Raw genomic sequence first — 19737 nt, 5'->3', positions numbered from 1 at the left:
CGAGAAGATGCTGACAAAATATGGCTGCTGTGTGATGGACGACGAAACGTATATAAAAGCCGATTTTAAGCAAATTCCGGGGTTGGAGTTTTTCACCGGCAAGAGCAAGTTCGATGTGGACGACAAATTTAAGAAGAAGAAAATGTCGAAGTTCGCCTCCAAATATCTCATTTGGCAGGCCATCTGCTCTTGCGGACGGAGGAGTGAGCCTTTCGTGACAAAGGGCACAGTAAATGGCGAGATCTACAAATCTGAGTGCCTCGAGAAGCGCCTTTTGTCGTTCTTGCAGCAGCACGACGAAGCTCCGCTATTTTGGCCAGATTTGACATCATGCCACTATTCTAAAAGTGTCCTGGAGTGGTATGAGTCCAATTCTGTCCATTTTGTTCCAAAGGACATGAATCCGCCAAACTGTCCGAAGCTGCGCCCGGTGGAGCAGTACTGGGCAATAATGAAGCGGGAACTTCGGAAGAGCAAGAAGACAGTCAAAGACGAGAAGGACATGTTAAGAAAATGGAAAAAAAAAACTGAGAAACTGGTACCGGATAACACTGTAAAGACTTTGATGGAGGGCATCAAGCAAAAATGCGTTCAATTTTACACTCAAGGCTCCATCGATTAACTTTTCTTTTGATTTTTGAAGTAAATATATGTATAAAACTACCCTAGAATTTTGGTTTGATTCTAAACATTATAAGAAAATTGGCATGACATTTTTGGTGTCGCAATAATTTTGTGTTCGCCCTTTACTCTAGATTGATGACACATAAATAAAATGAAAATGTAGAACACCGCCTTATGGGCAACCATGGATTGCGTGAATCCAGTTAGAAATTCAAAGTTTCTATTGAAACCATTGCTCTTTTTATGGATCAATAGTTAGCAATGGAATCAATAAAGGGTGTTACGATCAAAATGTGGCTGACTTAAATTTGACGCATTTCTTTTAATCGAGAATTTAAAAAACCTGAACACATCTCATTTTGTAGGTGTGTGCGTGCAGAATGATGCCTCTATTTTGATTTTGTCATTTGCTCTTCAGTTTTCAAAATGGCATTCAAGCAAGAGGAGCAGCGTATCAACATTTTTCACGCGCATCGCTAAAATCCGAACTACTCGCACTTCAAACATAATTCTAACAGCTTCCTGGGAAGGAGTTTTATATGGCAACCTGAAGGTGGCAGACAATTTCAAGCATATGAAACTGTCGTAGTTCTCTAAGAAATATTTGGTTTGGCAGGCTATCTGTACCTGTAACTTTAAAAAACGACAACTAGGACCTTCAACTAGGAAATTTACGTGAACGAGTGTCTGGAAAAACATCTGCTGCCTTTCCTTAAGAAACACGATTGTTCTGTGCTGTTTTGGCCGGATTGTTATGCCGCCAACAACGTGCAGATGGTTCCCAAGAACAAGAACCCTCCTAACATGCAAGAGCTCCGCCCAATCGAAACATATTGGGCCATCGTCAAGCGGAACCTGAAGAAGACCCGAAAAACTGTTGGAAGTGAGAAGCAGTTTAAGGCAAACTGGCGTTCTGCGGCAAAAAAAGTTGACGAGGTGGCTGTACAGAATCTGATGGCAGGAGTTAAACTAAATGCCTGGCAATTTTGATTCGGTCAACCGGATGCTTAGCTGAATTGAAATTGATCTTAAAAAAAAATTGATTTTTTAAATAATTTTTTAAATTATTTACACGCATTCTTGTTTGACCAGATTTTGATCGTAGCACCCTTTAGTCTGATAAATAGAAGTTCTATTAGCTCTTGCCCCGTAACGTGGGTAGATCACCTTTTCGTGGTACGTTACGGGATGTAAGATCTACCACCGATTCCTAGTCCTGATTACTTCAAACTAGGGGAACAGGATTTTTCAGTAATCCAAGGAACACATCTGAGTCCTTGTTACTTTTTATGCCTTGTTGATAGTGATAAGACTCGGCTTTGTCTACCGAGGATGATCTTGAAACAAGGAAAAAAATGAGTTTGTTGTCTTCATCTATGTGATTCCAAATCTTCTATTCGTTGTTCCCTAGTTTGAAGTGATTAAGACTAGGGTTCTGATGCATGGTCATTATCGGTGTCATACCTTAATTTTGTTGCTAAGGAATCCAATTTTGACTGACAAAGGGGCGCGCCTTTGGAGGGTGTTTCAACACTCCAAAGGGTGTAAATAGTGGGACCTTTCAATTAGAGTCGGATCCTTGCGATAAATGCAAGAGTGGCAACTGTAAAAAAATCGAATACTTCATCATTTCTCAATAATGATGGAGTAATACGACATGCACTAAACTAAGGACACGGGATATACTGCAATAGATCAATTTACTGGTCGCAGTAGTGTTAGGTCCCGAACAGAGGAAAAAAGAAGCTAAAACTCCCTAGATATTAGATTCCGTTGGATGTTTGACTGAAATTTACTCAATGGTGTCATTATCAAATGTATTGATTTAAAGTGTAAATAATATGTTTTGCATAACTTTGAGCATAACAGAAGCTGAGCTTATTTCTCTGTAGGCTTTGGGCAGTATTTTGTTCCCCCTTCCAGCCTTAGATATAAAAATAACCTCACTTGTTTCCAAGTACTTGGAATGCACCCAATAATTGGATTTACAGTTTACTCACGAGCCGAACAAGAATTTCATTACTACTTTGCAGTAGTACGGGAAAATCCTATACATTCTAGGTGACTTGTGCGTTGGATCTGATAAAAATAGTGCGAGCTATATTAGAAGTCACTTCTCTTAGTGTTGGAGAACCCAGATTAGTCTCCAGGATCCCCTGATCGAACCCGTTAAGTAAGTTTTCATCATAACACGTTTTGATATTCTAAATTCCATTCTGACAAATCATAGACCAATTGGAAATGTTTTAGCAAGATTTATGATTTATGGGGGGTGGAAGTTTGATGATATGGGGTGCCTTTTTCTACCATGCAAAGCTCCCGATTTGTTTCATATCAACCCGGATGAATTCCGAAATGGAGCTCATGGAAGATGTCAGTTTGACAGCATTTCCAATCTTAAAACAGCAATTCAAGAGTGTTGGGCCAAAATCGACATGGCAACACTGCCAAAGTTATTTGAATGCCAAACCGTATTTTTTGAAGTAATCCGAAACGATGGCGGCCATACCAAATATTAGCTATCGATTGTCTTCGAAATTCGCTTCTATAAGTCATCTTAACATTAAAATTTAACTATTCTGCTAAATTTTGAAAATAACAGAGACCTATCCTACAAGTCCAAAAAAAAAGAATTACGTTGTGTCTTATTTCCGAAATACAAAAAAAAAATAGGGGTCGGCTAAACGAATGTCTATCACTGTATAACTGAATTCTTCTTTTTTTTTTAGCCTTCCTAGGCCGTTAGTATGATCCTTAGATAAAGCCTTATCCACAACAGGAGTACCCTGAATTATCAGTATCCAGTCTCGTGAGCTTAAAACTTCTTTATTATCTCGGTTAGCCTTTCGATACGCTTTGTTTCATTGAAGAGTCTACGAGTGGTTAACGCTTCAATAAATTCAAACGCTTGAATTAGTTTTTCAGTAAGCCATAATGATGCTGTTACCAGTTTTTGTGGAGTATTTACAAAAAAGCTTAAAATCGAATTCAAAATCAAAAACCTTTTAATAAAGTAACTGGTATAAAAGTACGATGAAAAGGCAAAAAAAAATGCTAACATGGTCTCAAAACGCATAAAAACGCTCTGAGACCCCTAAAATGGTCTAAAAAACAGTAATTTGGCTCTGAAGATGATAAAATAACCTAATGATATAATAAAAATCCCCTCAATTCTACCAACCTTGTAAGATTGAAAAAGACATGAAGACTCCAAAAATCAAAGATATTTAATTTATTTTGTTTAAATTTAAATATCATTGGGAAACTTCTGTTATCATTGAATTTGCTTTTGCTTGCGAATTTTTTTTCTTCTTTGATTTATTTTCCTTCGATCTTGTTTTCCTTACTGAGTACATTGCTACCGACACCAGGAAGGCAGCTCTCACACCTGGACCCTACCTGTCGATCCTTCAACTCATGAACCGGGGACCAATGGCTTTATTTCCCTTCCAATGGATGAGAGATTTTATGCCTTAGAAAATCCCGACGGCGCCGACTTGGATTGAACCCAGGCCCTTTGGAGTGAGATGCCATCGCATTTACCACTACACCACTGGCGTCACCGTAAGCGGCTTAAAATATAAAACTTTATTATAAGTTGTTCTGAATTTCTATCTAGATCAGGATTTTGAACACAATAAACAACATATTTGTGTCATTTGACTACACTCACAGAATTAATCCCATAGCCAGTGAAAAATATCCATGTGAATTAAGCATAACTTTCCATCCTGAGGGGCTTACGCATCAAATGAAAACCATACGATTACTCACATACAATTTGTTATGTTATGTGATACTCTGAAAAAAATAATTAATTATGTCATTGGAAAAAAAAAACATAAATAATTCCTAGTAGAAACAGTTAGAACACTTTTTTCAGTGTAGTTCAACGTAAAGTATTTTCAATTTCCTTTTTTTACAGCTTATTCTATTCGAAAATCCAATCAGGTGCATACGACTCTCCACCCAATTAATGCATGGTCATTGGACACTCAGTTTCGCTTATCGCTCATTGATTTCTTCCTACCAGATAGATGACGACACTTGAGCCTGTTTCGTCAGCCGATAAATTTCCTGCGAATTCCACCATTCACTAACCCGCGTAATAGCTGTGTGTTTCAGCTTGTACTCACGACAAGTAGGTAGGTAGCTATGATTTATCACATTTCACCTTAATCACTACGGTTGGCACGACTTATTACTTCAGCACTTCAGACATTTCGCACATTTGATACACACACAATTCAACATCGGGCTCACTTTGCTTTTCCTGTTCGATTCAAGATCGATGACTTAATTCACTCCCCCAGTGAGCAGCAATCGTTTGAAGCACTTTGGACACGCCGCGACAACCTGGTATGGCACTACTGTAGGCAAAAAGTGTGGATTTATGCCATCATCACTCAGCAAACTGCACATAGATCATCACATTCGTGTCTCGCGCGTTTTAAAACCGGAGAACAAGTTTTGATGTTCTAGGACCACCAGTTCGAGTTTGTTGAATTCGACCAGCAGGCAAATGACGATTAGATTGCGATTCCTACTCTACCAACACACCGACGATATTGCGTCTAGTCAATTCTGGTGACGATGATAAATTGAAGCTGCTCGTTCGTCGATAGTTGGAATCTATTGAGGCAGCAGCTGTGGACCGTGAATGCCGTCAAGAATATACTTGCTCGGGCTGGTTATGTTGTGTTGTTGCTTGGCCGATGTGACGACGGTGGAGTCTGCCCGTATACTCGGCGCGAGGCTAGCGGGTAACAACGGATCGAACGGGTCTTCTAAAGGTCCCCGTGTCAATAATAGTGAGGAATGAGAAAAATACAAACCAAAAGCCGAGAACCGACAAATTTGGATCGTGTGGATGACACCTACGCAATCCGTGCGAGTGCAGAGCGATAGCGTGACTGCTTCGCGGTAGGAACGTAGTGAGGGGATGGCGATAATGGTCCCCACCAGGGGCGATCAGGCAAAGGGGTGCATAACAAAAGATTCTGTCTAGCATCTTTTCTATGACATTAATTTCATTTACATTAAATCAATGAGCGTGATTGCAATGGTTTTCTGCAGAGACTTCATAGGGAATTCTTGAATGTATTCTTAAGGACTTCCGCGGAGAATATCTAGGTAATTATGAGAAGAGTTTATTCCTAGGAGTATTTCAATGGAAACTCTAAGCAAAATATCATTGGTAATCTGAGGACAACGCTGACAACCGCTGGTTTTTGACCACATTTAAAAAAATAAATCTGTCAGGAGATCCACGAATTTCAAGATAAATGCGATGATAATTGCATGGAAACCTGAACTACATATCATGGAGAGAATAATTGAGAGTGCGGTGGAGAACTGGTAATAGATAGAGTTTTAAGATAGTTTTGACTCAGAACTTCTGAGATGGATTCCATGGGGGATGTGAAGAAAGTTCTTGAATAAATCCTCCGAAGATTTGCAGTGAAATTGTTAAGGTAATCCAGCTATGGTTGAAAGTTTTATTTTTTTTATTTTTGAGTTACCTTTACAATGTTGTTACAAGGATAATTAAATATTGAACGAATCTTCAATATTGAACATTTTCGTTACGTTATCGTTATCTTGAAAATAAACATGCATTTCGAAATCAATTCAATGAGACGAACAAATATATTCACAATCTTCAACATTTTTGGAATTCGAAAAATATTGTGATTACATTCTTTTATTAAATCAAATGTTTTTTGACTTTAGTGTCAGAACCCTTGGGATCTGAGACACCGACGCCAGGGAACAAATTCACCAGGACCCAACGTGTCAAACCCAAGGGCGGCACCAACGGCTTACTTTCCTTTCAAATGAAGATGTGACCATATGTATAGATAGTCACGCTTATCACTCAACCACTGGCGCATTTGGTTTTTGTTTTAAATTATGAAAGGGGCTAATATTCAAAGATTGCTAAGGGCGCAGTAAATCCTCAATACGCCTCTGCTTGGCGGTGTGTCGGGTGTGGGCAAAAATGCTAGTTGTGATCCGGAGGTTGGGTAGGGGGTGGTGAAGTTGATGCTACGAGGAGGGGCTTTGTTTCCAATATAGCCATTATGAATTTGTAGATTTTTTTTCATGCCAGAGAACTATTGGGAATAGGATAACTAAGGTGATAGATGCTGGTGGCGGCGGTGCTTTTTGAATGACAATAGAGTTGGGTGGAAGTTGTTGCTGTGTACGCTACGTAAGGGTTTGTCCACCGTGGGACATTGGGACTGGCAGCGGTGTTTTGAAAGTGAAGGTTTGCTGAGGTCATGACAAGTTGTTATGAGTCATCGTCATTAAAAGCTGACAAGATTGTAAGTGTAGTTTTGAATTATTGTGACAAATTGCGTAATGTATTGAATTTTTCATTAATTTATTTGTGAATTGACTATCATAAGATATATCTTTGTGCGTCTAGAGGTTGAGCCCACGATCTTCTGCATAGTAAGCAAAAATGGTCGCCACTGGACCCCCGAGTAGTAGATATAGATAGATGATTGACAGTCAATCAATTTTGGTGGATAAATCAGTCGCTGAAACAATAATAAGCATAATCGAGCACGAGCTTTGCACAATGACCCTTGACGTGGCAGATTTGAGACTTCTCCGCTAGATCAATTTCGATTGATTATAATTCCCTCCTGATTAGGGGAAATGGATGTAATGTCGGCCTAAATGTCCCTAATTTGGGCCCATACATAAATTCAGCAAATTTTCAATAGCGACCAAAGATATCCATTAGTTCCGTCCCAATGACGCGTTCATCTAGATAAAATTAATAGAAAGCAAATTTTTAGCGATGGGCCCAATCTTAGATCCATAGGCCATCATTAGAGCCATTTCCCCTATTTATCAAGTTCAATGGCAGGAAAATCATATTTTCGGGCGAACCGTATTGTGTTGCCAAATGTTTAGCATAGCATCATTCTATTAAACGGTAGTTGATGTTATGAAGGTTGAAAACCCTTGGTATGGAAGGTGTGTGTAGCACCGAGTGTAACACTATCTACTACTAGGATACGCAGTAGTTTTTCTGTGAAACATTCATATTTATGTTACATTTAAAGACCATAATCGAATATATTCTGTTAAGAGTAGCTCAACCATTTGCAGTTTAGAAAATGTGCAAGGTAAAAGTGGTTGTTGCTGATATTTCTCGGCGCAACTTGCGTATCAAATGGACTTGTGCCTAATCATATTTTATAAAATGCTATGTACGCGTCCGGGATGAAAAATAATCGTTGAATGGAATAATTTCACCTTTAATAATGTTACAATGATGGAGGTTTTATAATGGTGGGTTTTGCATTAAGAAGAAGGCCATGTTCCCTGTTGATGTGTTTTTATGTGGTTGTGTATATTTTTTCCTTTTATTTCTTATCGTAATTTTGAAAAAAAAAAAGTTTAAGGTTGTGTTGGTGCTACCATGGTGCTTGTATTTGGTGATCTTGTTCCAGTTAAAAACAATCCGTTTGTTTTGATTGACGCTTGGGAATATTTGGAAAAAAGTAGGGAGCTGGCTTGATCCAGTTTGGAATACATTATTGACTACTTTCGAGAACGTAATTCCATTTGAATAGCTTGTTTAACCAGGACTTAAACAATCATCACGTCGGTCATAGCTTGCTATGATAGCCTGAACAATGCGTAAAGAGCAAATCGAAAGATTGAACGTCACGTGAAAGTGGAAATTAATGAAGACTTTTTCGTAGCGCATAGTTTTCGAATTTGAAAGATCGTCGGTTGCAGTAGCTTACTTACTGAGTATCTCAGGCCCATCCACATTCAAGATTTGTCAATCGTTTTATTTGTTAATATGACAACATGGTAATAACAGCAACTCGATGCTTAAAAAGGAGCTCGTTTCCCTAGTGGCAAACGTTTTTGATTACTGAGTAGAAGACCGTGGTTTCAATCCTAAGCTTCTTCGCGTTATCTAAGCGTTAGGACATCAATTCAGTTTATCGTTTACCAAAACGAACCCTGCTGGTAACCCAACCCTTTTACCCAATATCCCAGTGATTCCTCGAGGAAGTGCAGAGGATTCTTCGGCTTCCATCAAAGCGAGTGTCACGCCAACACATTCTCACCTATTCCTTTCTCGACCTGCGTTCGGGTGCGGCTGGCGCTGCTACTGCCTAGTTTGAGATCACCAGTTTTTACACATTGATGATGAATTCTAATCTCAAGATCTTTCCTTTATTTTTCTCTAACTTTCATTCCATTATTATATGAAACATTATATGCTGAGTGCGTGAGTGCGTGAGGGGCCTCTCTTAGCTCAGTCGGTAAAGGCGCAGCTACAAAGCAAGACCATGCTGGAGGTGGCTGGGTTCGATTTCCGGTTCGGTCTAGGAATTTTTCGGGTTGGAAAATTTCTCGACTTCCCTGGGCATAGAAGTATGATTGGACTTGCCACACAATCATATCAATGCAAAAATGGTACAGGCATCGAAAGCTCTCAATTAATAACTGTTTAAGTGAATCTAGAACACTAAGCTGAGAGCACGCAATAAGCTAAAATGCAATAAGCATTAAGCTTGAAATGCGAAGAAGAAGAAGAAGATGGGCACCCGATTAAAGCAAATGGATAGGGAGAGTGGAAATGCCAGCTCCCTGTCTTTAACATTTTGTTAAAAGAGGGTGGGCTCTTCTCCCCACTCCTCCTGTTAGATGGCATGTTTTTTGACCGGTTGTACGATCCTGTTTTTGGAAGGAGAATCTCATTTATCCCGTGGATGCACTTGGGCGATGTTGCCCATGGATTCACCAAAACCGTTTTTGGCCCTTCATATAGGTTGAGTACAATTAGAGGTTATTGAACTTGATCAAGTCGAACAGTGAAGATAGTCCACAGTCTACCTACAGTTGTCTTGCTACAGTGAGTGGTAGTTTTATATCATCATCATATCAATAGACAATGTGTGTATTGATACGTTTTCCTTATGTTGGTTTGGTACACTTCAGGACCTACACTATATTTTCGAAATTTTCAACAATAAATGTTTTCATACTAGGTTAGATGTACCAGTCATGGTTAACGTTCCTATTATGGTTTGTTTCTATCATGGCTTACAGAAATTCCAAATTCCATCATAGGAACATACCATATTAGAAACAATTATTCCTCAAGGAAGTCGGGCCAATAATTTTATTAATATATTTCAACGATGTGAACTTTGTGCTAGAGACACCTCGTTTGTCATTCGCTCATGATCTTAAGATTTTTCTCAAGATTCAAACGCATACTGACGCTATGTTTCTACAAAATCAGATTGATAGATTCAGTGACTGGTGTGACTTGAACCGCATGACAGTAAACCCTAACAAGTGCTCGATAATCACCTTCTCTCGCAAAAAAGAGCCCTTAAAGTTCAATTACACACTCCTGGGTGTTTCAATTGGACGAGTTAGTCTCGTGAAGGACCTGAGTATTATTTTGGACTCACAACTGACGTTCAAAAAGCACGTTTAATTCATGGTAGACAAAGCCTCCAGATCTTTGGGGTTTATCTTTAGGATAGCTAAGGAGTTCACTGACGTCTACTGCCTTAAATCGTTATACTGTTCCCTAGTATGATCAACATTAGAATATGGTGCAGCTGTTTGGAACCCTTTTTATCATAATAGAGTTGACCGAATCGAGTCAGTTCAACGCCGATTCATTCGCTACGCACTTCGACAATTACCGTGGCGTAATCCTTTTAGGCTGCCCACCTCCCCCCCCCCCCTTATGAGGAACGTTGTTCATTAATACACCTAGAACCTCTCAACACTGGTCGCGACACTCTAAGAGCTATGTTTGTCGCTGATGTTCTGCAGAATCGAGTTGATTGCCCAGCTTTATTGGAACACACATCAATGTTTATAGTTGAAGATGCTAATTTCAAATAACAGACTAAAGTGCTAATTTTTATACGATAGATGAGGAGATGAAAGTATAGAGTTTATAGTTCCGTTAGAGTACGGCAGTGTAAAATTGTATATACAGAGTAGAAAGCAAGCAAGCACAACTTTTTAGGAAGGTACAAATCGGTTTGATCATCTCTCTTTACCAAACTCCCCCGTTGGAGAGGGATGGTGAGGGGTATTCCCCGCCGGCAAAAAGAGATGATCGACTCGCTCATGTACCGACGATGTGTTTGAAACAGTTCAATCGATTTTACCGCACTCAAGTTGTTATCTGAAGGAAGGCATCCAGTCGTAGGTTTGGAAATTGCAGCTATTGTTACCTCTACCACGGTATGTGGATCTCTGGATCAATGTGCAGCACTGGTCCTTGAGAAACAACCAGATGCTTCGATTGCCACTTATTAGAACTAACTACGGCTTGCATGGCGCTATCATCGGTCGTCAAAGATTATTCAACCGAGTTGCATCTGTGAGTTACTGCGACGGAAATTTACCGCTCTATTTTCTTGGAGAACAAATCGTAACGAGTAGCTTTCAGATTTTACTATATGTTTTATCATGAAAATGGCAGTCAGTAGTGTTAACTAACCATTATTGGGGCCACGGTACTATTGATGCAGAGATTAAATAAATAAATAAAAAAGTATAGCCATGACTGGTACATCTTCCCTATTCAGATTTGGAAAATGTTTTGAGGACTCAAACAGAGGCTGTTGCTGTTGTACACTCGAAAATAATGGAGGCATTTTTCCCGTTTCTAAAGTTACTAATTGTGTGTGTTTTTGGATCCAATTTTGTTTTCAAAAACTTGCGAGTTTCCTCGCAGTCTTGTTTGGACTCTTTAGGCTTTATCATAATGACTGGATGAACCTTACGGTAGTTCAGTTTTTTACTTTTAACCTTACTTTTATAAATCTCAATTTTATTTTTATCCCTATTCTTACTTTTACCGTTCCTTTGTCCGTTTTTCAAAGCATCCGCGAAACTACTTTTAACTTTATCATCGGTAGAATTCTCTTCGTCATAACTATTACTATTAATATTGGATTTTAGACCCGATTCAGAAGGAACCAGCCCAGATTCATTGCCATTATTCAATGCAGCTAAATTCTTGTCCGCAATAATTCTCGAAAATGAACTAGTCATATTTTCCTATTTTTCATTTAATATTTTTTTAAGTCCACCAACGACCTCTTTTAAGGTACCATTTACATTTAAGCGGATAGCTTCCATTCCTGTCTGCAATGCGTTATCATTTTGAGCAGCAATCTGATCTCGCATGTCTGTGATCGAGGCCAAAATTGAAGATATTCTCTTCACTTCTTCCTCAATATTTCTAACATGCGAGATCGAATCACTCGGCTCATCTCAACTAGACAGCAATCGTCACACTTATATAGAAGATTAACATTGTCCGTGCTAACCTTTGCCGTACTCCTTGTAAGTGTAGTGCATCTCATGTGGAACACACGAGAACACTTACGACTACAAGTTAACGGCAGATCACTTGCCACTATTCCCGACTCACACTTGCCACATTCCGTTGCTAGCAAAACACCGTCAACGGACGCTGCATGCAACAATGGGAACACAGGGAACTGAGAGACAATTAATAATCGATTACACCGCCACACCCAAGTAACCAACAAGCCCGCTAATTCGCTTTTTTGCAATATAAAGCTAATATGCGTCTAATATAAAGCTTAGCATGCCCTATGTTAGCCGTGTATCAGACTTATATTGTAAAAAGGCGAATTAGCGGGCTTGTTGGTTACTTGGGCACATACTATAGGAAGGCAATTGCTTCCTTCCAGTGCGCCGAGTGGGACGAAATCAAAAAAAGAAGGACATGGCCATTAGCGACGAAACTATTGAGTGTATCATTTTGATGTCTTGTAGAATGTTTCTTCAATTTTTAAATACTTTATTGCAGTGGTAAAAATTGTTGCTTAAGGGGGGTATACACTAAGTTAAAAAAAAATGTAGCTTTTTTATTTCTAGTTGAAATCGATGATCATCTATGGAAACATTGTAGAAAAAGTCGTTTTAAGGAACTTTGTCGAAAACGTCAATTTTCCATCTCTCAAGTGGACGAAGTTATAATGTGAAAATGGAGAACAAACTGTAGTACCCCCTTAAAATCTGGTTTTTACCATAACTTTTTAGTTTGAATTTTACAATTTTTTCAATGTTCTGCAAAGTTGTAAGTGCTCTACAACTGCACATTTTTGCTGCAAAAACAAATCGCTATCACCTTAAGGTGATACTCTAAGGAAGCCTTAGCGTGAAACTTCAACGGCACAAATGTCAGCTTCCACAAAACATACAAATTTGAAATTGCTACTCCTTGTTTACTGTGCTACTACAAACAGAGAGTAGCAATTTCAAATTTGTATGTTTTGTGAAAGCTGACATTTGTGCCTTTGAAGTTTCACGCTAAGGCTTCCTTAGGGTATCACCTTAAGAATTTAAGTTCCTTCTTATAATTTTTTATCGCTATTTGTAAGGGGGTTTATCTTGCATGCAGGTATTAGCAGCTTATCTTGACGTTATTTTGTTCAGCATCTTCTAGTCTACTGTTACATATACAATTCATAGGGGGATCCAAGGGGATGCATAATGAATTTTCTAAAAAGTACCTCAATGTTTTGTAGCGTTTTACTGTTTTCATGATCATTTTTCCATGTGTTTACATTAGAGTCGGTTTCTCACTGCTCTTTCAATGCTTATACTAGTCCCCAACAACTGGGCAAATTGAACGAATTTGGTTAAAATCTTGATTTGCGGGAGAATTTTAAAGTTTGTATGGGAAACGGACTTAGATTGAGAGTACTATACAAAACAACTTTGTCGAAGCTACAACCCACTCTAATGTACATACTTGAAAAAATGGTAATGAAAACAGCAAAACGTTACAAAACATTGAGGTACTATATTAGAAAATTCATTAGGCATCTCCTTGGATCCACCTATGAATTGTATATTTTACAGTAGGGTATAAGTTGCTGAAAGAAATTACGTCGAGTTTAGCTGCTAATACCTGCTAACCTGCAAGATATACCACTTTAAAGTTAGTTGTGAAAAATTATAAATACGTATGTAAATCCTTTACATGAAGAGATAGCGATATACTTCATTGAGAAAAATGTGCATTTTAGAGCACTTACAACTTTGTAGAACATTAAAAAAAAAGTAAAATTCAAACTAAAAAGTTTTGATAAAAAAAGTTTCTAAGGGGGTACTACCGATTGTACTCCATTTTCACCCTATAACTTCGTCCACTTGAGAGATAGAAAATTCACGTTTTAGACAAAATTTCTCAAAATGACTTCATCTACAATATTTCCATAGATGTTCATCAATTTCAACAAGACATAATTTTTTTATCTTAGTGTATACCCCCCTTAATCAAAAATGTTCACATCTCAAGTTCTCAAAAAAATAGGATACATTCTAGAAGACATCAAAATGCTACACTCAATAGTTTCGTTGCAAATAGCCATGTCCCACTATTTTTTATTTCGTCCCACTGTGCGGAGGGATTGAAAAATAAATAAAATTTAACGAGAACGAGCTGCTTTTGCAACCTGTCTCCTACTTATCGTGTTAACAATTACAGTTGGGCACGCATTTCAATAAATCAACCGTGGCACACAACACAATTTCACACGTAATTAAAATTATATTTTCACTGCACAACAAATTGAAATACACTCTTCTCCATCATACAGAGCTATATCAGGCAAATATGAGATAAATGCGTATCTTGTGAGCGTTCATTTTTAATATTTAGATTTTATCAATTATCTAATCTAAACAAACAAAATTATCAACTGGGATAATCTTACATCATCATACATTTGCTATTGAATCGGATTTTCGTCTTCATTTTCAACTTCTGTATTTTTTTCAAACGTTTTGAAATGAAAGAATTGATCAGCATACATTTAATATTTAGGCATACAGGCAAATCGATTACAACAATATCTACTCTAGCTCAGAGAAGTGTTTAACTGACAAGGTTATATGAGGCCTCAAGAAACGAACCTGACACACTGCAAAATCCTGCTGCGACCAGTAGTTTGATCTATTGTAGTATCTCCCGTGTCCTTAGTTTAGTGCATGTCGTATTACTCCATCACTATTGAGAAATGATGAAGTATTCGATTTTTTTTTTCTTTATTAAAGAGACTTTCAGCCTTGGGCTGGTTCGTCTCTGGGCGAAGTATTCGATTTTTTAAAGTTGTTCTTCTTGCATTTATCGCAAAGATCCGTCTCTAATTCCCCAGTAACATTTCTGGTTTTATGAGGGTTCTGTAGCCCATGATTTAGGCTTGTAGAATGCTTTAAAACCTCGATAAAACTTGCAATGTTGCTTGGGTTGAAAGGTCCCGCTCTTTATACCCTTCAGTTTGTTGAAACAATCTCCAAAGGCGCGCCCCTTTGTCAGTCAAAATTGGATTCCTTAGCAACAAAATTAAGGAATGACACCGATAATGACCATACATCAGAACCCTAGTCCTAACCACTTCAAACTAGGGAACAACGAATAGAAGATTGGAAATCACATAGATGAAGACTTACTAACTAATTTTTTCCTTGTTTCGAGATCATCCTCGGTCCAAGCACTAAGATGTGTTCCTTTGATTACTGACAAATCTTGTTCCTCTAGTTTATTTATTTATTTGTCTGCATCAACAGGTTGTGTATAGCCCCAATGATGATTTAAGTAACTTATATAGGTAAATCAAAAAATAAAAACTAAGAATAAAATACATAAATAAAATACACAATCATTCACGGTTAACTGTGCCAGAAAAGAACGATGAGAAGTATCTTCGTAGCAGCTGTCGAGGCATATGGAAATCGAAGATGCCCGAGACTCGATTGAACACTCGTTGCACTGTTCATGCCATAGTTTGTGCACTGAAGTGGCAATCTCAGCATAACGTTGTTACGTAGCGCACGGGGTTGGACGTTAATGTTGACTTGCCCCAAGATTGCACAGCAATCAATTCTACCTTGTAAAGTGTCCGCAATGAACAGGGCCCTAGAGGTGTCTCTTCTAGTTCGGAGAGGCTCCAGATCAATCAGCTGGCAACGACTTTCATAGCTGGGCAGATGAAATGGGTCTCTCCAAGGCAGCTTCCGCAGAGCGAATCGAAGAAAACGGCGTTGAACGGACTCAACTCTCTCAGCACCATTGTTGTAGTTTGGACTCCAGACCACAGAACAATATTCCAGAATGGATCGCACCAAGGAACAGTACAGTGACTTCAAACAGTAGATATCGGAGAAATTCTTTGCTATCCTGAAGATAAATCCCAATGTCCTAGACGCCTTGTCGACAACGTACGAGATGTGCTGCTTGTACGTAAGTTGAGAATCCAGAATAACACCCAGATCTTTCACATGGTTCACACGGTCGATTACAGTGCCGATAAGATTGTATTCAAATGTGATTGGTTCTTTCTTCCGAGTAAAAGTGATCACTGAACACTTAGTGGGGTTAACCACCATTCGGTTCAAATTACACCAGCTGGCAAAGGCTTCGAACTGACGTTGAAGGAAGTGACAGTCATCAATCGAGCGGATTCGTAGGTAGATTTTAAGATCGTCTGCATACGATAGTCGTGGGCCTTCGATGACCAAGTTCACGTCATTGAAGTAGAGTAAGAAAATCAAAGGTCCCAGGCGACTTCCTTGAGGTATTCCTGACGTAGCTAGATAGATATTGGACCGGTTGTCACCAATGGCAATCATCAGTTGCCGATCAGTGAGATATGAACGAAACCATCGCAAGAGGTTGCCGCTGACCCCAAGTCTATGCAACTTGGCAATCGCGATAGCATGGTTTAGCTTATCGAAGGCAGCTGACAAGTCGGTGTATATGACGTCTGTTTGAGTCCTCTCTGCCATGCTTTCCGTAAGATACGATGTCAAACACAGCAGATTTGGGGAAGTAGAACGACCGGAAGTGAAGCCGTGTTGATCACCACTTAGATACTGCTTACAATGAGAGAGTAGAGGCTCCATGATGACTAACTCGATTAACTTCGAAACTGCACTCAACGACGTAATTCCACGATAATTGTCCACATCCCGTTTGCTGCCCTTTTTGTGGATAGGAAACATATGTGCAAATTTACAACAAGATGGAAATGTACCACTCGAGATGGACAATCGAAATAGGTGAAGCATGGGCATCAGCAAGCTGGCGATATGCTTTTTCAGGAATACGGATGGAACGCCATCCGGTCCTGGATTGAAGGACGACTTGAGTTGTGATGCGGCAGTGGAAATCATCTCGACGTTGACATCCATCGCACCCAGTGTTTGACCGTACAGTGGAACATTACTAGCTGCTAGGGTAACGTGTTCGTCAGTTAATCTCTCATTCGTGAAAAAACTGGCGAACTTCTCAGAAAACAAGCGACAGATCTGCTGAGGAGTGGAAGCAACTGCTCCATTCAACACCATTGAAGAAGGTAGGCCGGATTCCTTGCGCTGCTCATTAACGTAATTCCAGAATGACTTCGGGTGCGACTTCCCTCTGAATCCCTCGTTGATATCGCGAATAGCATCGACGGCTAACTCGCTTGAACTCATATTTGAGCCTAACGTAGTGACGTTTCAGCGAAAGCGTACGATACTTAGTGAATTTTCTTAATGCGGCTCTCTTGGTCGACTTCAACCTACGCAGTTCACTCGTCTAGTTTGAAGTATTCAGGACTAGGAATCGGTGGTAGATCTTACATCCCGTAACGTACCACAAAAAGGTGATCTACCTACGTTACGAAGCTGCTTAACATGCCTTTCAAATGAAAAGAATACCGAAAAAAAACAATAGTCACATTCACCTGAGAAATTTATAGCAGGGGTCCTTTTGCAAATACATTTTTGTATGGTATTATGGAATCATGGTTTAATTTTAACACCAATGATATTTTGTATTTGTAAGCTATAACACTAGTTTACACCATATTTAAACTTTCCAAAATCAAAATCGTGCGGTAAATCCAAAAATGTAGTCAGAAAAAATCTCTGTAGGATAAATTTTCAAGATACAGCTAAAAATAAACTTTCACTTTAAAAAAGTTGTAATGAAGTTATATCAATTATTTAAACACCAAATTAAACGTGAACAAATTTGCTTTTGATCAATTTAACATTGTTTGTCAGTGAGATTAGCATAGTGGTTAATTAATAGTTTGTAGATTTATTTTTTATTTTTTGTACATTAAAAAAAATGTTTTCAAGATCTATGATTCCAGGAAATATGCATAAAATTAAAAAAAAAAATAATCAACAAACTATTAATTAACAACAATACCACTAATCGCACTGACAAATGGTGTTCAGCTAATCGAAAACAAATTTAAAAATAAGAAGGTAATTTGTTGTTTTTTAAGTTTAAAATATTTTGTTGGATTTGAAGCAGATCGATTCGTCATTTGGCGTGGAACTGTTCAAAAGAGGTTGCAAGGGATGTGTTGTACATATAAATATAAAAGAATCACAATCAGCTATTTCCTGATCGCTGTTTGCGAAGAATGAAGAGTGAAGAATAGGTGAGAGAAAATGATAAAATCGCTTAATCGCTTAAAGCGAAATTCACAGGTTTTATGTGTCAAACTCATACTTTTCAACTTCCTTTTGTTACTTACAAATTCAAAATATCATCATAATATTTTATGATTCCATAACCCCATACACCACGTTTTATGCGAAATGAGTTTGAAGAGTTGTAAGAACGTGTTACAAAATTAATTTTGTACAATTCTATAGATTGGAAAGGTGAGATCAGCCAGCAGCACACAAATGCAATCAACCACATAATATGCCTTCTTTACGCTGAGAAAATGCCAAAAGCTGAACGGACGTTGCTTAGATTGGTTGAGAATTCGTAAGAATCTCCTGCAACAAGTTGTTCCTATTAATATTCAAAAAGATGTTCTGAGGGCTATCTGGTTTGACAGCCCGATTAAAATCCTGTATATTAACGAAAGATTCATATGCATCGAAAAGTTTAAGCCCCACATCTTAAAGCATCTTTTTGGATAGGTTGATAAGCGCCCCGATTAGAAGTTAAGCATTGCAGAAATCGCTCATATTGTTTTATTTCTCCCGTTCAAGCTCATTATTCTGGACCAGTCACCGACATCCGGCCGGAGTTGCAAATAAAATTGCACCATTTATGACTGCTGTGCTCGCCTATTTCCGTGCTACGTGTGGTGAAAAAGTCATGCACTCGAGCCATAACTGTGCTCATCGAAAGCGCTTCAACACGGGGCGAGTCACCTATTTGGCGCCTCAGTCAAATATATTCTTTTCGGTTGTCATAAACGCCACCGGAGCTGAAGAGCTTAAGCGCGTGTAGGAGTGACGGTAGGCGACACGTCACTCGCGCCAGTGATTCAATAATTTCGCCAATTTTATTGTGCAAAAACAAAACCACAGCTGTGCCTTGAGAAATTTTGCACCTCTTGACATATCGAATCAATAGCGATCGTAAAAGATTACAAAAGGGGTGCGCTTAGCCGTGAATTGTTTCAGATTTGGGCATTATTGCATTTGAAATTTTGGGGTAGGTACTCCTTGATCGTTTCATGTTGTACCGCTGAAGCAATTGCATGGAAGAATCTATCCTCGGAGAGACGACTTATGGCAAAGGGTCAAGTGTAGAATTTTTATTACCGTTTGTTTACAATCGTGGTTGTTTATGAATGCAGCATTGTGAGGACAAAACTGTAGTTTTCAGCCCGAGAGAGTGGGTAGAGCAGTGATAAGAGTTCGCACAACATGCACGAGCAATTAATGTCGTTATCAGGAACTTAATCCTGCCAAGAATTTTGTTGCACATTCGTTTTCCTGGTTTTTGTTTATGAAACGGTTTGAGCTGGTATTTATAATCGATTCGATTAGGTGTTTTTAGAGGGGATGACGTTTTCATTCAAGCAAATCTGAAGGACTTAATTCGTTTTCATACCAAGAGACAATAATTTAAAATGTTCAATAAACTGGTAACATATCATCTCAGCACGTACGGAGGATCATCGTCTGCAGCCGGCCATTCGACATTATTTTGCGAACAGATGACACGAGCGAAGCAGAACGCCACGATCGATTTCGTAATGAGCTGCTCCAACTTTTTTGTTGCACTGTATTTTTGAAATGCTAATTTAT

General features: G+C 38.8%; 2 protein-coding genes across 3 annotated transcripts in view; one reads left to right on the top strand and one right to left on the bottom strand.

The window, feature by feature from the left end:
- Positions 1-19737, bottom strand: part of Fak (protein tyrosine kinase 2 Fak) — a 330869-nt gene that overhangs the window by 70865 nt on the left and 240267 nt on the right. Inside the window, exon 1 of one of the 2 annotated variants that reach the window (XM_065229903.1) lies at positions 4655-4777. The exons of the other annotated variant lie outside the window; for it this stretch is intronic. The gene's annotated coding sequence lies outside the window, so the exon portion shown is untranslated. Of the gene's footprint in view, positions 1-4654; positions 4778-19737 lie in introns of those variants that run through there. 2 annotated transcript variants of the gene reach the window in all.
- The window catches only part of LOC135708017 (ninjurin-2-like), a 379282-nt gene that overhangs the window by 122186 nt on the left and 237359 nt on the right, over positions 1-19737 (top strand). The window lies entirely within an intron of this gene.

Source organism: Ochlerotatus camptorhynchus, unplaced genomic scaffold (assembly GCF_037179485.1).
Source record: "Ochlerotatus camptorhynchus isolate MF236.1 unplaced genomic scaffold, CSIRO-AGI_Acam_v1.1 ptg000324l, whole genome shotgun sequence".
NCBI lineage: Eukaryota > Metazoa > Arthropoda > Insecta > Diptera > Culicidae > Ochlerotatus > Ochlerotatus camptorhynchus.
The sequence above is the reverse complement of the archived record's forward strand: the minus strand, read 5'-3'. Positions and strand labels throughout refer to the sequence as shown.